Source organism: Poecile atricapillus, chromosome 19 (assembly GCF_030490865.1).
Source record: "Poecile atricapillus isolate bPoeAtr1 chromosome 19, bPoeAtr1.hap1, whole genome shotgun sequence".
NCBI lineage: Eukaryota > Metazoa > Chordata > Aves > Passeriformes > Paridae > Poecile > Poecile atricapillus.
In genome coordinates this window covers 7,945,174-7,959,362 of record NC_081267.1, presented here as the reverse complement: position 1 = coordinate 7,959,362, position 14,189 = coordinate 7,945,174, and the positions used below count along the sequence as shown (strand labels likewise).

The following is a 14,189-nucleotide window of genomic DNA, read 5'->3' as shown; positions in this document are numbered from 1 at the left end:
TTCTCTCATCCACTGAGAGCTCCAGCTTATCATGTTCTGGTGCTTATCATCAACTGATTGTGCTCTTGATTTCTACCACTGCAAGAGATATAGAACCATCTAAACTGAACACAGAAACAAACTCCCTCTGTCAGCCCATCTTCACGTTCCAGATCACTTTCAAGATGTCCATGGGGCATTTGGAATGATGAGCTCTCCACTGCTGGCTGCAGGCTCTGGAGATTCTTTCTCCACATTCAGCCAGGCTTGTATTCCCCAACAATTCCTGGTAGCCCATCATGTTTTCTTTGGCTAGAAGAGGAACAATGAAAACCTTACCAATGGCACAACTCCCCAGTGCACAAGGAAAAGAAAGAACAAGCTGTCAAGTTCTTCAAATATTTGTCCTGCTTTGCTGCAAGAGTTGTGCTGCATTCACAGTGTGGGAAGCCAAGAGAAGCTGCAGCTGGGGGCACATCTTGTGACAGGAGCTGTGCCTTGTTCTCCAGGACAGGTTGTTGGAAAGAACAGACAGGACTGGGGAGAAGATTCCGGGAAAATTGAAACAGCTTTTTTAAGAAATGAAAATAAAATCCAAAGGAACAACCAATATGTTTTTTTCTATTTTTCTCTATTTATTTTTATGTTTCCCTTCTCCATCTTGCACTGTTTCTCCATCCCATTCATTCCAAATGGATCTCACCTCTAAGACCCATGACTTGGCAAGTTTTAGACACTGTAAAATACCATGAGCTACACCCAGTTTGCCTTCCCCTGTTTTACTTGGAAAGCAATGCTGGAGACACAAGTGCAGTGCTTGGCTCAGGTACAAATTCTGCATTCAGGGAATGTGCTCAGACAGTGTCTGACCCTCAGCAGGGACAAGGCACAGCAGCAGCCAAGGGCATTGCTGTGCCCCTGTGCAGGAGTCAAGACTCTGGCTCTTGGCTCACCAGGGCAAAGTTCCCGTGTTTGGCCAGGCTCAGGGGCTGCCCGGGAAGCGCGGGGCTCTGGGCGGGGCCGAGCAGGCAACGGACAAACGGACACGGGGACAAACGGTCCCGGTGCTTCAGTTGCAGCGGCAGCGGCGGCAGCAGCGGCGGCAGCAGCAGAAGACAAAAAGCGAATTACTCGACTCCGTAGATTCTCCTCTCCCTCTCCCACTGTCCCGCACCCCATACCCGTCTCCCTTTTCCTGTGTCCCATTCTCTTCCAGTTTCCCTCTCCCCGTGCCCACCCGGGCCATGCCCCCGGTCCGCCCCCGGCCCCGGGCGGGGCTGCCCCGGCCCCGGCTCCGAGAATCCCCCCGCGGTCTCGCCTCCGCCCAGCTCTGGCTGTGCTGGCGCTGGCGCTGCTGGGCGGGCATCATTGCCTGGGGCTGGGGCGGCATCGCTGCCCTTTGGCTCCGCCTGGCCTGGCCCCGGCCCCGGCCCCGGCCCCGGCCCCGGCCCCGGCCCCGGCCCCGGCCCCGGCCCAGGCCCCGGCCCCGGCCCCAGCTCCTCCCAGGGCCCGTGGAGGACACAGGTGGCGCGGCCGCTGCCGCCGCCTCCGCTGCGGCTTCCCCGGCCCGAGCTCCGCCGCTCAGCAGCGCGGCCGCCGGCCCCGAGCCGCCGCTGTCGCGTTCCAAAGAGCGAACGCCTGCGGATGCCCGGCCCGGGGAGGTCGGGGAGCGCTCGGGGGCCGTTCCTGGCCCCGGGCCGAGCGCTGACGGCCGCGTCTCTTCCCCAGGGAAGGCGCAGGAGGCCCTGCAGCAGCGCTACCGAGTGGGTTCACTGCTGGGACGCGGCGGCTTTGGCAGAGTTTTCGCAGCCACTCGGCTCTCGGACGGACTCCCGGTGAGCGGTGGGGCCAGCGGCGGGCGGAGAAGGAGGAGAAGGGGGCGGAGGGGGCAGAAAAGGAGGAGGGGGCGGAGGAGTAGGATGGGGCTGGAAACGGCAGGCACTGAGCTGAATCCGCTGTTCCCTTTGGCTTACAGGTGGCCATCAAAAAGGTGCCACGGAACCGCGTCCGGCACTGGGGCGAGCTGGTGAGTGAGCGGGGCCAGCGGCACAAGCCAGGGCGTGCCGGGCGGGGATGAGCCGGGGCCCGGCAGGGTGGGAGCTGCCAGGACACCTGGAGGGAGAGCGGGCATGGGGCCAGCGGAGGGCACAGAGCATCCCGGGCTGGCTGAGGGCTTCCCGAGCCCTGGCACGGCCTCAGCCCCACTGACGGCACCGTGCTCCTCCCGCAGCCCGACGGCACCAGCGCACCACTGGAGATAGTGCTGCTGGACAAGGTGTCCACAGGCTTCCCCGGCGTGGTGCAGCTGCTGGAGTGGCTTGAGCTCCCCAGCTACATTGTTATGGTGCTGGAGCGCCCGGAGCGGTGTCAGGACCTGCGGCACTTCATTCGGGCACGGAAGTTCCTGTCCGAGGAAGAGGCGCGGGAGCTGTTCCGGCAGGTCCTGGCAGCCGTGCGGCACTGCACCAGCTGCGGGGTCCTGCACCGAGATATAAAACCGGAGAACATCTTGGTAGACCTGGACACCGGCGAGGCAAAACTGATAGACTTCGGCTGTGGCACCTACCTTCAGGAGACAGCCTACACTCAATTTGCAGGTGAGCCCACACAGGGGTAGGCTTCTGGTCCCAGCATCTCCTGGCCCAACATCTCCTGGCGCAACAAGGGTGTGGCAGGAGGGATTCTCCCAGGACTGGGGCTGGGGCAGGCAGCCTGACAAAATCCTCCATGGGTAGGGGTGACAGAGAGGGGGAGGCAGAACCTGTGCACCAGCTGGTTTGGTGTGCAGTTGAGAATGGGCTTGGACTGCTCTGCTCACCTGGTTTGCTTTGGTTCAAAATATGTTTTGGGCAATGCCAGCAGGGAGGATGTGGGTATGGTTTCTCCTCAGCACTGAGTGGGTATTTCCCTTTGTGTGTCATGGTCGGGCCTTGCCAGGGTTTCTGCTGCCCTCTTCCAGCACCAGTGACTTCGTTTCCAGCCACGGATTTGTACCCAAGTCCCAGGTGCTGGCGAGAGGGCAGCAGGTCACCCCATGGGCCACTGGGGAAGCCCCCACATGCCCAAGGATGCTGGGGTCAGGCTCTGGGAGCAGCAGCATCCCCCTGATGAGCTCCATCCATATTCCATAGGAACACCATCATACAGCCCCCCGGAATGGAACGACTTTGGGTGGTACCATGGCGAGGCAGCAACCGTCTGGACCCTGGGCATCCTGCTGCACGAGATGGTCTGCGGGGAGCACCCTTTCAGGAGGGGCAGGAACATCAGATGGGGCCAGCTCCCGCTGCCACAACGGCTCTCCCAAGGTGAATCCTCATCTCTGGGCACAGGGGGAACACCAGTGTTGGGAGACAGCAGCGGGCTCGTGAGCATCCCGCTCTGGCAGCTGCTGAGGAGGTGGCACATGTCCTGCTCTCCTGCTCTCCTCCAAAACAAAGAATTGATTGGAAAGTTTAGGCCCAGCTCTGAGCACATCCAGCGTGGCCTGGGCATGGGAATAGTGGGACAAAGCAGACAGGAGCCTTCTCCAACTGACCAGTGGTTTGTGGTTTCTCTCCCCAGATTGCCAACTTCTGATCAGGTGGTGTTTATCCCTGAACTCCTTGGACAGGCCCTCATTAGAAGACCTGTCCTGTGATCCCTGGATGCAGGATATTCATCAGCCCTAGAAGAAGGGAGAGAGCCACAGGCACAGTGATGCAGGGACCTGGTAAGTTACAGCTCCACACATGCCCTGGCAATCAGCAGCAAAGAAACCCAGACTTTTTTGTCCTGCCTGTGTCACTGCATTGGGCCCATCAAATGGGAACACACAGCCCTTGTGCTGGAGCTGAGCTGCTCTGCCCAGCACTGGTGGGCACCATCTGAGCTGGTTTTGCTTGTCCTGGTTCACTGACAGCCGGGCCCTGGGCAGAACCCTGACAGCCTGGTGTCCCCCCAGGGAAGAAGGAGCCCCTGGAGAAGCTGGACCAGGTGGGGCTGCTGCTGCTGCTGGAGACATGGAGGACAACAGCAAGGATGACATCCTCTTCCTCCACCTGGCCAGCGGCAGCTGGCGATGATGGACTTTGATTCTGGCACCTTCTTCAAAGCCAGGCTCCACAGTGAATTTTCAGGTAAGTCCAGTCCCAGGGGGATACTCCCAGATTTGAGCATTGGCCGGCAACCAAAGGTTTCCCCTTCACTGGGGCAGGTGCAACTGATTCCTCAGTGGCTGCCCAGCTGGTTTTTGGCAGGGCTGGGGACATGGGCTGGGGTGGTTACGAAATGGGAGTGGGATCCTGGCCCTGCCAACAGCCCCCACCACCCACCGTGCCCCGGGCTGGGGCTGGGGCAGCCAGCCCGACACAAACAAACCCCCATGGCAGGAGCACAGGTGGGACTCCAGAACCTGAGCACGGCTGCTTTGCTGTGCAGGCAAGGAAGGGCTTGGGCTGCTCCACTCCCCTGCTTTGCTTTGGGATCACCGTGATTTTGGGGGACAGTGCAGGGGGAAAGGGAGCAAGCATGGGCTTCCCTCACCCATGGGTGGGTTTTTCCCCACAATGTAGGGGTTGGGCCTTGCTCAAGTTTCTGACAGAGATAAGATTTTTTACCATTTTTCTGGTTTCCCCTTTTTGTCTGTAATCTATTTTCATTAATTTGTTGTTTGTTTTTCTAAAGGAAGCGTTCTAGGTGGGGTCCAGTCTGGATCAGGAAGTGCTTGGGACCAGCTGTGGCGTGGATGGGCCGTGCCCTTGGAGAAGACTGAGGACATCGTTTGGGACCAGCTTTTCTTCTGGCAGCGGATGGTGTGAGGTGGGTCCTCATCTCCTTGGCATGGGTGGGACAAGAGCTTTTGGGAGATGGCAGCGGGCACAGGAGCATCCCTCTCTGGGCAGCTGCTGAGGGGCTGGATCTGCCGTGGCTGGCTGCAGGCTGGGCACATGTCCTGCCCTCCTGCTCTGCTCCCAAAGGCAGCAGTGATGGGCAGCTTTGGGCCCAGCTCTGAGCACGGCCAGCATGGCCTGGGCACCGCGGCTGGCTGGGACAAGGGGACAGGAGCCTTCAGCTGACGGGCGGTTTCTGCTTTCTCTTCTTGCAGCCGGGCTCTGCGGATGCTGAGGCTGCTCTGGGCTCTGCCAGGGCTCTGCTGGGCTCAGCACCGCGCCGGGATCAGCCAAAGAAGAAACGGTGTGACCTGCAGCAGCGACTGGAGCATTTTGGCAATGCAGCTCAAGTCTGCAGAGTGTCCACCTCCAAGGGAAAACATGACACCACCCAAAAATTAAACTTGTTCCATAACTTCTGAAATGAAATCAATCTGGGATGACCCCAAATGACATTTTTCATCTTGCTCAAGCTGTAGCTCAGAACAGTTCTATTCTCTGAAGGAGTTCTGTCCCCCACCTGCCTTTTACTTCACAACTGCTCCCTCCTTTCCCCCAGTGAGTTCCCAGCCCATCACAGTCTCCATCACACTGCAGCCTTCCTTGATGCCCCTCACCATGAGGAAGGCCAAGCCCCAGTCTCAGGGACTCATCCTGTCTGTGGCTGAAGAACAGCAATGCCTGTCTGTGCCAGGGGCTCTTGGATGTCTCTGTATCCATGGACACAAGGTCTGTCCTTGCAAAGGTTTCCATAATATCTTGGTACCCATGAGTATGGAATGAACACAGAGAGTGAAAGTGTCAGTCACGTTGTTTGCACACTCCTTCCTTTCCATACAAGACACATCCATGCACACCCCCACTTACAAATAGATTAAAAGGATAGGGATGGATAGAGATTTCCCACAGAGCTCTAACTTTGGCATAACTCACCTTGTAAGCCATGGCCAGGGTATTATTTTTCCCAGCTCTGTGTGAGTAGGTGTCCAAGAGCTGAAGGGAACAGCACTTAAAAGCTGTTTCAGGATTTCTAGGCAGGAAAGGGAGCTGACAACCATCCACATAACTCACCATATTCGTCAGGATGGGCTGCTGGTTCTTTAGGAATATGGCACAATGGAAACATGAGACTTGGGATAATCCCAGCTCTCTGTGGATCTGTGCAAAGGTGGAGCAGCAGAAACACCTTGTGTCTTCTTTGGGGACACAAGGTCCACGGAGCTGGGGCGGCAGAGCGTGACCTGGGCTGGTGGCAGGTGAAGTCCCATTTCATGACATCCCGGAGTGGCACAGGACAAAGCTCCAAGCACCCACAGCCCCACTGAGGAAGTCCTTGGAGTGCTGCACATCCCATAGGAAAAGCTGCATTCACTCAGTCCATTGGGATTTATCACTTCCATTTGCAACACTTTAGGTCCAAGTTTCAAACGGCAAAATTTTTACACTCAAGACACAGTCATGAAGAACATGTATTTCAATTTCCTATTCCTTCAACTGCAGTGTAAAATATCTTAATATTGGAAAACATCCATCAAATCTGTAAAGAAAGGCAGCTAATGGATCCTTTCCACCAGCACGTGTACAAACTAAGTAACTAAAATCGAAGCTGAGTTCTCTTTTTCAAAAGATCGGTTACCTCTTTCTTACTCCAGAGTTATAGATCATTTTTCACTACACATTTGGGGGTAATTTTTATCTTTCATATTTTTTCATGTTTTCTTTTTTGTTTTGTTTTTTTGTTTTGTTTATTTGGGTTTTTTTTTACAGAAAACATGTCTTAGAAAAGGCATGTCCTTTGCTCCTGGTTCCCGTGTGGAGCAGCTCCCTTCCCGCTGGCTGAGCTGCTCAGGCAGAGCCCGGCAGCTCCTGGCCCTGCAGGGCTGAGGCTTTTCCCCGTTGCTGGGCACAGACTGATGGAGCAGCACTGCTGAACACGGGCACACGCAGAGGGAGCAGAGCAGCTGCCTTTGCCCACCTGAAGCTCCAAGGCCAAACTCTGAGCAGGCACGGCTGGAAGAGACTCGCAGGCTCCCTGTTGGCTCTGCTGCCCCACTTGTGCCCGGCCCAGCTCTGCGTGAGGCAGAGGGAGAACAAGGGGCAGCTCCCTCCCAGCCCCAGCCCAGGGACCCCTCCAGCCCCGGGCCTTGGGGCACTGTCAGCACCCGCTGCTCCAGCCACCACTTCTGCTGGCACTGACAGCAACAACCAAACTGGGGCTGGTCCCGAGGGAGCAGCAGCAGTGCCTGGATCTGATCCCTCAGCCTGGGGCAGCCCCTGGGGGAACAGAGGGCACAGCAAGAGGGACAAAACCAGTCAGGGTCAGAGACTGGGAAAAGCCAGAGCTGGGAGCAGGAACAGCTGCTTCATTGCACTCTTGGAGAAAGCTCTTGGCTGGGTCAAAGCACTGAAAGGTGTGAAAGGCAGAGAGGAGGCCACACCAAACAATTCTCCTGTTTTCACACCTTCCTGTAATAAATGGAAATGATTAGTGCTAACTAAATTGTAACTATTTGGAAAGTTATTATTAGAAGCAATCAAGGGAATTGGTGTTACAAGGCAGATGTAGCCCCCCTACAGATGTTACATGTTAAAATTAAGGTACAGGATGTAGTTTTGTGATAAGAAATGTCCTAAGACAAAATTGACCTTGAGATGGATGAAGTTGGAATGACTTTAGGCATAGGGCCTGAAAATTATAAAATATAAGACTAATTAGTGGAGCACAATGCTTACTTACATAACACAACGCTTAGTACGCATGCACAGCCTGTAAGGTTATCCAGAGGACAACGAGGATGAGTGTAAGCCTTCATCCAAAAAACCACCAAAACAAGACAGAAGACCCCCTAGCAACAAGTGAAGCATGTGCCATGAAGAATAGTGATATTAAATCAATGAATTGGAAATAGGAGGAGACTTATGGGAAATATTAATGAGTAGTTATAAGCATACAGTATATAATTTTAGTTTGAATTACTTTGTTTTGGTATGTGAGGCAGGGTGAGAAGCCCTCCCTGTACCCTGGTCAGTTTTGCTTATGCTTTAATCATAATTACTGGCAAATTATATTCACAAATATATATCTATGTATCTGAAGTTATTCACTAAATTGTACTCTTTTACTAAATTGTTTTCCGTTTGTACCAAATTGCTATTCAGGCCACTAAATAGTATTCTTTTATTAAATTGTATCCTTCTATTCAATTCACTAAATTGTATCTTTTTTTTCCCTTGTTATTAAATTGCTGTTAACCTAATAGCTCTTGTTGTCTTATTTTAATTTCATTTAAAATAGCACCAAGCAGAAAAGGAGCTGACTGACAGCAAGCAAACTTAACTTTCTGCCAGGACACAAATTTAGAAGGCAAAATATTAAAAAAACCCACAGCATCAGCCCAGCTTCCTAGTGAGAAGGGTTGGAACTCTCTGCCCTCAACACTTCCCCAGCAGCTTTACAAAGGTAATTGGGATCTGAGCTGTGCCCTCTGAACCAACAGAGCCAGCCTCCCTTCAGGGTGAGAAGCCACAGCCTCAGTTACAGCCCCGGGTGCCTCCTGTGCCCCAGAGAATGGCCCGGCTCACCTGGCCCAGCCCAGCCCAGCCCGAGCAGCCCGGACTGGCCTCAAGGGATGGGCTCCACCTGCCCGCTGTGCCCACAGGCCAGGCCCAAGGGCTCACAAGAGGCTTCCTCCCAGCTTTGCAAAACTCGGCCAAGCGTGTCCCCTTTACTGTGCTGAGAAGAGTAAAAAACCCTCTCAATTTAACCCCACTGCACTCCTCATGGGGGATCCCTGCACACCTTAGGAGAGAGCCCAAATTTTCCCTGTGTGCCTCATGAGGTGCAGGCCCAGGTGATGCCACTGAAGGAAATGTGCCCTCACAGCCCAGGGACGCTCAGCATGGGCTCCCCCAGCCCCTCGGGGCACCACCGCTGGTCACAGCAGCCCCTGCCTGGCTCCTGCCTGCCCACACCGTGGTCAGCCCTGCCTGCTCCTGGACATGGAGCTCAGACAGGGCTGGTGCTGTGTGGGCTTTGCTGGTGGTACCAGCCAGACACTGGGGTGAGAGCTCCATCTCTTTATTAGAACAAAAAACATGGGCCAGCCCCTGCTCTGGTGCACAGGGGCTGCCCAATTTCAGTCCTGGCCAGGGGCCAGGGCCAGGGGGCTCAGGGGCAGAGCGTCTCGCTTGGGAGGTGTGGGTCTTGGGATGCCCTCAAGATGGGGATGCAGCCACAGCACAGCAGATGGGGAGAGATGTGAAGAGCGAGGATAACAGGTCAGCTTCTCTTAGACTAAAATCTTTGGCTGCTCTTCTGAAGCTGCAGAGGTGTTCCTGTGGAGAGAGGAGGTGGCTGAGGCCCCCAGCTGCCGCTGGAACACAGGGACCCTCCTGCACAGCAGGGCCCAGAGCTGCCAAGGCTCCCCAGCACGGCTGGAGCTGCTGGCACAGCTTGGCCCAGCTGGACAGCTGCCCCTCAAGGCCCTGGAGAGCAGGGGATGGCTCTGGGCAGGGTCCCTGGCCAGGAGCAGGCCCCAGAGCACCTCTGCCTGTCAAGGGCAATCTCATCCCCGGTCTTTCTTCCTGCCCACCTTGCTTTGCCTCTGCCTGCTGCTCCTGGGGCTGCTCTTGGCCAGGCAGCCTCAGTGGCAGCCAGCACTGGCTGCAGCCCCAGCGGGCTCCCCAGGACAAGGCCCAGCAATTAAGAGGCCAATGAAAGGCCTGGGCAGCTGCAGAACTCTCGGCAGTTATTTGGGCAACCAAGAACTTAAGCCACAAGTCCACAGCAGCCTCACTGGGAATGTCTCCTGACTATGAGCAGCCTTTCAAGAAACTGTTTGAGGCTGAGATCACAAAACACTCACCGTTTTCTCTTCCAGCAATACCAGACTCCAGCACAGCACATCATCAGGAAAAGTGCTCCACCAGCCACAATGGCCATCAACTTAATCAAACCATGTGTTCCCTGGTAGAAAACTCTTCTCATGCTTTCCCAGATATTCTGAGCATGTCTTGTGGTGCCAGCTGCATCTGTGGGAGCAATGGGCAGTGTGAGCCGTGCTGTGCTCCACTGCTGAGCTGGCAGCACGCTGCATACGGCCAGGACGTTCTCTATTTCCCCCAGAGCTGGGGCCTGCAGGCGCCTTGCCACCCCTTGGCACAAGGCTGCTCAACCCCCTGAGCTTGAATGGCACAATTTCTCTGTGCTGTGCTGGTCTTCTCCAGACAATACTTGTCAAAGACATGGATAAGGATCAGGGAAATGCCCAGGGTTTTGGAAATGCTCCAGGGCCCTCCTTCTTCTAAACAGCCCCTACACCTGATCTACCCTGAGACCAGGAAATTTTCAGGGGATCTCAGAGTCCCGTGCTGCAGTTTGGGCTCCCTGACAGCTGATGCCAAATGCCTTCCTGCAGAGGCTGAGGAGAAGCTGCAGCCAGGCCAGGCTGGGAAACAGCCCTGCAGGCCATGAAAGCAGCAGTGGGGCAGTGAGGCTGCCATGGATCCCTTTCTGCTGTGTTGGGCACTGCGTGTCCAGAAGTGCAGAGAAATCCCCCGGCTGCTGAGTCTCAGGAGAAGGCTGAGGGACACAGACCCACCTTGTCCTCCCTGCAGAATTTTCTTCAGCATTTGTCTCATGGGTTTGGATGGCTCATGGGGTTTCATAACTCCTGTAGCTTTGGTATTTCCTCTTGGAGGAACTTAGAGCAAAATAATTCCATTTCACAGGAATGGATCCCAGAAAACCAGTGCTCAGCCTGTGGGGTCAGGAGGGACACCACTCACCCCTGTGATGGGAGCCGAGCTTGTGTGCAGTAACCAACCCAGGAGCTGGGAGAGTCCTCCCTGCAGACACACCTGTAACTCAACAGCCACAGAAGCATCTCTCATCTCTGCTGATCTGCACAGGCAGCACTGAGCCACAGGAGCAGTGAGGGGATCACGCAGAGCGAGGGCACACACGTGCACAGCTCTGTCCTGGCACCTGCAGCGATGCCGCCCTGGCCAAGCTTTGGGCTCTGAGCTGGCAACTCTCCCAGGGGAAAAGGGCTTGACCTACCCTCACCATCTTCCAGAGCCTCAGTCCTGGGTGTGGGTTGGGAAGCCAGATCACCTTCAGCAAGAGGTTTGGCTGCAAAGAAAGGAAGGGCAGAAGAGCTCCCGTGGATCTGTAGGAGATCCTCAGGCTCCCTGGGGCTGGCAAAGGAGCCACACAAGGCACAGCCCTGGGACACAGCCCTGGGCCCATCCCCTTCCCTCTCTGATCTTCTCTGTGGCTGCACAGAGCACACAGGGAAGGAGACACTGGCATTACACACAGGAAGAAGACTGACAGCTAAATGCTCCTTCCTCCCACTGGCAGTGACCTGTGGGATCCCTCAGGGCTCCAGAAGGGAGCAGGGCAAGGTTTCCAGAACCCATCAAGCCTGAGATTATGTTAAGAGATATGGCACATGAGTGAGCTCTTGCCACCTTGTCATTGCTTGTTCTGTCAGTAAAGGGAATAGAAGAACTTGCCTCCAGCATTCTCCAAGATATTCAAAGTATCATTCAGTAGCACTTCCAAATAATTGAGGTTGTGTTCCAAATCTAGAAGGGAGCACAGAGCAGAACTGTTTCCATGGTGTACTGAGATCCCCTTCTACCTTAGGGAACGGGGCAGTGCAAGGGAGTCGCGCTAAGGCTGTGGGTGCCAGATGTCAGTGGACATGGCCACAGCTGCAGAGGGGCCTGGGGGCTCTGGGCTGGCTCCTGGTCACTCTCCACCCTCTTTGCAGGCCCTGTGCAGCATCCCTGGGAGAGGTGGCTGGAGCAGCCCAGGCCCCACTGGGGCCCTCTCTCTGCCACAGCTGAAATAATTGTAAAAGCAATGGGGAAGAACTACAGCAGGCAGTGCCACAACTGTCCCTCAGGCCCTCCCTCCCTCCTGCCCACGTTCTGCTGGGACAGCTCTCCCATCCCATAGGGACAGAGCCAGGCTCTTTCAGGATACACTGGAACCTTGCCCTCCCACTCTGCCTATTCTCCAGCATGGGCACCCCTGTGCAGCTGCTGCCAGGTTTTGGGACCTGTCTCCCATGGAGGGACCCCAGCAGGACTGCTCAGTAGGTGAGTGCCCTGAGCCTGCTGGGGATAATTCCACTGGGCTGTGCTGGTCTTGTCCGGGCTGTGCCTGCACTGCCAAGCAGCAGCGATGGGAGCTCAAGCCTCAGCAGGGCTCAGGCCCAGAGGCACAGCAATTACCTCCTGGGACTGTGCCTGGCATGGCCTCCCTTCCTGCAGCAGAGGCTGCCCATGAGCCACTGCTTCCTCTGGGAAATGCCACCTTCAGCACAGCCCTTTGGTCCTTCTCTGAAAAAAAATAAATTGTACACCTGAATCAGATGGAAATGTTCCCCATTGGGGAGGTGGCATCTTCAGGAGGCAATGCTTATCAAAGGAAATCATATAAACTTTTGGGATTGGCCAGGGCCCTCCTTTCTCCAAACAAACACCATTTCTGGTCCACCCTGAGACTAGGAAAGTGCAGAAGATCTCAGGATGGGCATGGCCAGTGGTGGAGTTTGGGAACCCTGTCAGCTGATGCCAAATGCCTTCCTGCAGAGGCTGGGGAGAAGCTGCAGCCAGGCCAAGCTGGGAAACAGCCCTGCAGTGTGTGAAAGCAGCAGCAGGGCAGCGAGGCTGCCATGGATCCCTTCCTGCTGTGTTGGGCACTGCATGTCCAGATGTGCAGAGAAAGCTCCCGGCTGCTGAGTCTCAGGAGAAGGCTGAGGGACATGGACCCACTTTGCGCTCCCTGCAGCATTTCCTTCAGCATTTTCCTCATGGGTTTGGATGGCTCATGGGGTTTCATAACTCCTGTAGCTTTGTTCCTCCTCCTCAGAGGACCATGACAGGAAGTAGATCCATTTCCCAGGAATGGATCCCAGAAAAGCAGTGCTCAGCCTGTGGAATCAGCAGGGACACACCACTCACCCCTGTGATGGGAGCTGGGCTTGTGTGCAGTAATCAATCCAGGAGCTGGGAGAGTCCTCCCTGCAGACACACCTGTAACTCAACAGCCACAGAAGCTTCTCTCATCGCTGCCAGCTGGACAACTTTAAGGTTCTGAGCTGGCAGCTTTCCCAGGGGGAAAGGCCTTGACCTACCCTCACCATCTCCCAAGGGCTGAGTCCTGGACATGGTTTGGGAAGCTGGATCGCCTTCATCAATAGGTTCAGCTGCAAGGAAAGGCAGGACAGAACAGGTCCTGGACAGTGCTCAAGATTCTCTTTCATGCCGGAGTGACAGTGAGTGCACCTGGCTGATTGCTGCCCTCCAAGGCACTCCCTCATCTCTGCCTTCCACCCAGGAGCAGGGGCAGGGAGACCACGAGCCTGCAGTTGCCTCACACCAGGATAGAAGAAGCTTCTTGAATGGCAGTCAGGGGAGAAAGGACACCCTGGAACTGCCATCAGCTCTGAACTGAGCCCCAGGCAGGGCCAGGGCTTGGCAGCGGCAGCTCAGGCTTCCTGGGGTCAGCAAAGGAGCCACACAAGGCACAGCCCTGGGGCACAGCCCTGGGCCCGGCCCCTCCCTCTCTGCTCTTCTCCGTGGCTGCACAGACCACACAGAAGGTGACACTGGCATTGTGACTCGATCTTCTCGAGTGGCCCGGCTAGCTCAGTGATGAGGTTTCTCTTCACTCGAGTTTCGAGCCAGCATATGTTTGTGGGGTTCACTGATTTTCTTCAAGAATTCAAGTCTATAGAGCGAGTAAAGAAATCAGGGGGGGACTCTCTCTCTGGTTTGCAGTCCACAGTTTATTTCTGTGAAGGGGAATCCAAAGGACGAGAGACAAAGGATTTGGGGTCTGGGGGGTTTCTTTTAACAGGGTTTCTCGGAGGGTGGGAACATCAGAGAAAGAACCAATTATTTTTCTCAGTTAGTACATCTTACAAACTTTCTACAAATCAAGGTTACACACACCAAGATAAGAAATAACAGACACCAACTTCTTCAAATGCCCACAGAGGTGTAGGAGTATTCTCTACAGAGGGACAGAGGGGGAGAGAGGGGGGGGCTTGGTTTCCTGGCAACACAGGGGGGAAAGAAAGGGAAGATAAGCATGCCCTCTCAGCTTCCATAGCTCAGAGGCATCCTGGGACAGGAAAAACAAAGTTACAAACTTCCGTGTTGGAAAGAGGGGTCTCTCTTCTCTCAGCCCCGTGCTTTCCTGGGCTAAAGAAACTTCAAGCAGCTGGAAATGCTAGCAGGGTCTTCTCTTTACTCTATCCGGCCTCTCGCCGTGGGGCTGAGGAGAGAAACTTCAGTAACCATGGTAACTTGACGCCAGGT

General features: G+C 55.3%; 2 pseudogenes; one reads left to right on the top strand and one right to left on the bottom strand.

The window, feature by feature from the left end:
- LOC131586380 (uncharacterized) overlaps window positions 1-14,189 on the bottom strand; it is a 585,722-nt pseudogene that overhangs the window by 99,585 nt on the left and 471,948 nt on the right.
- LOC131586384 (zinc finger protein 850-like) overlaps window positions 1-14,189 on the top strand; it is a 287,187-nt pseudogene that overhangs the window by 181,432 nt on the left and 91,566 nt on the right.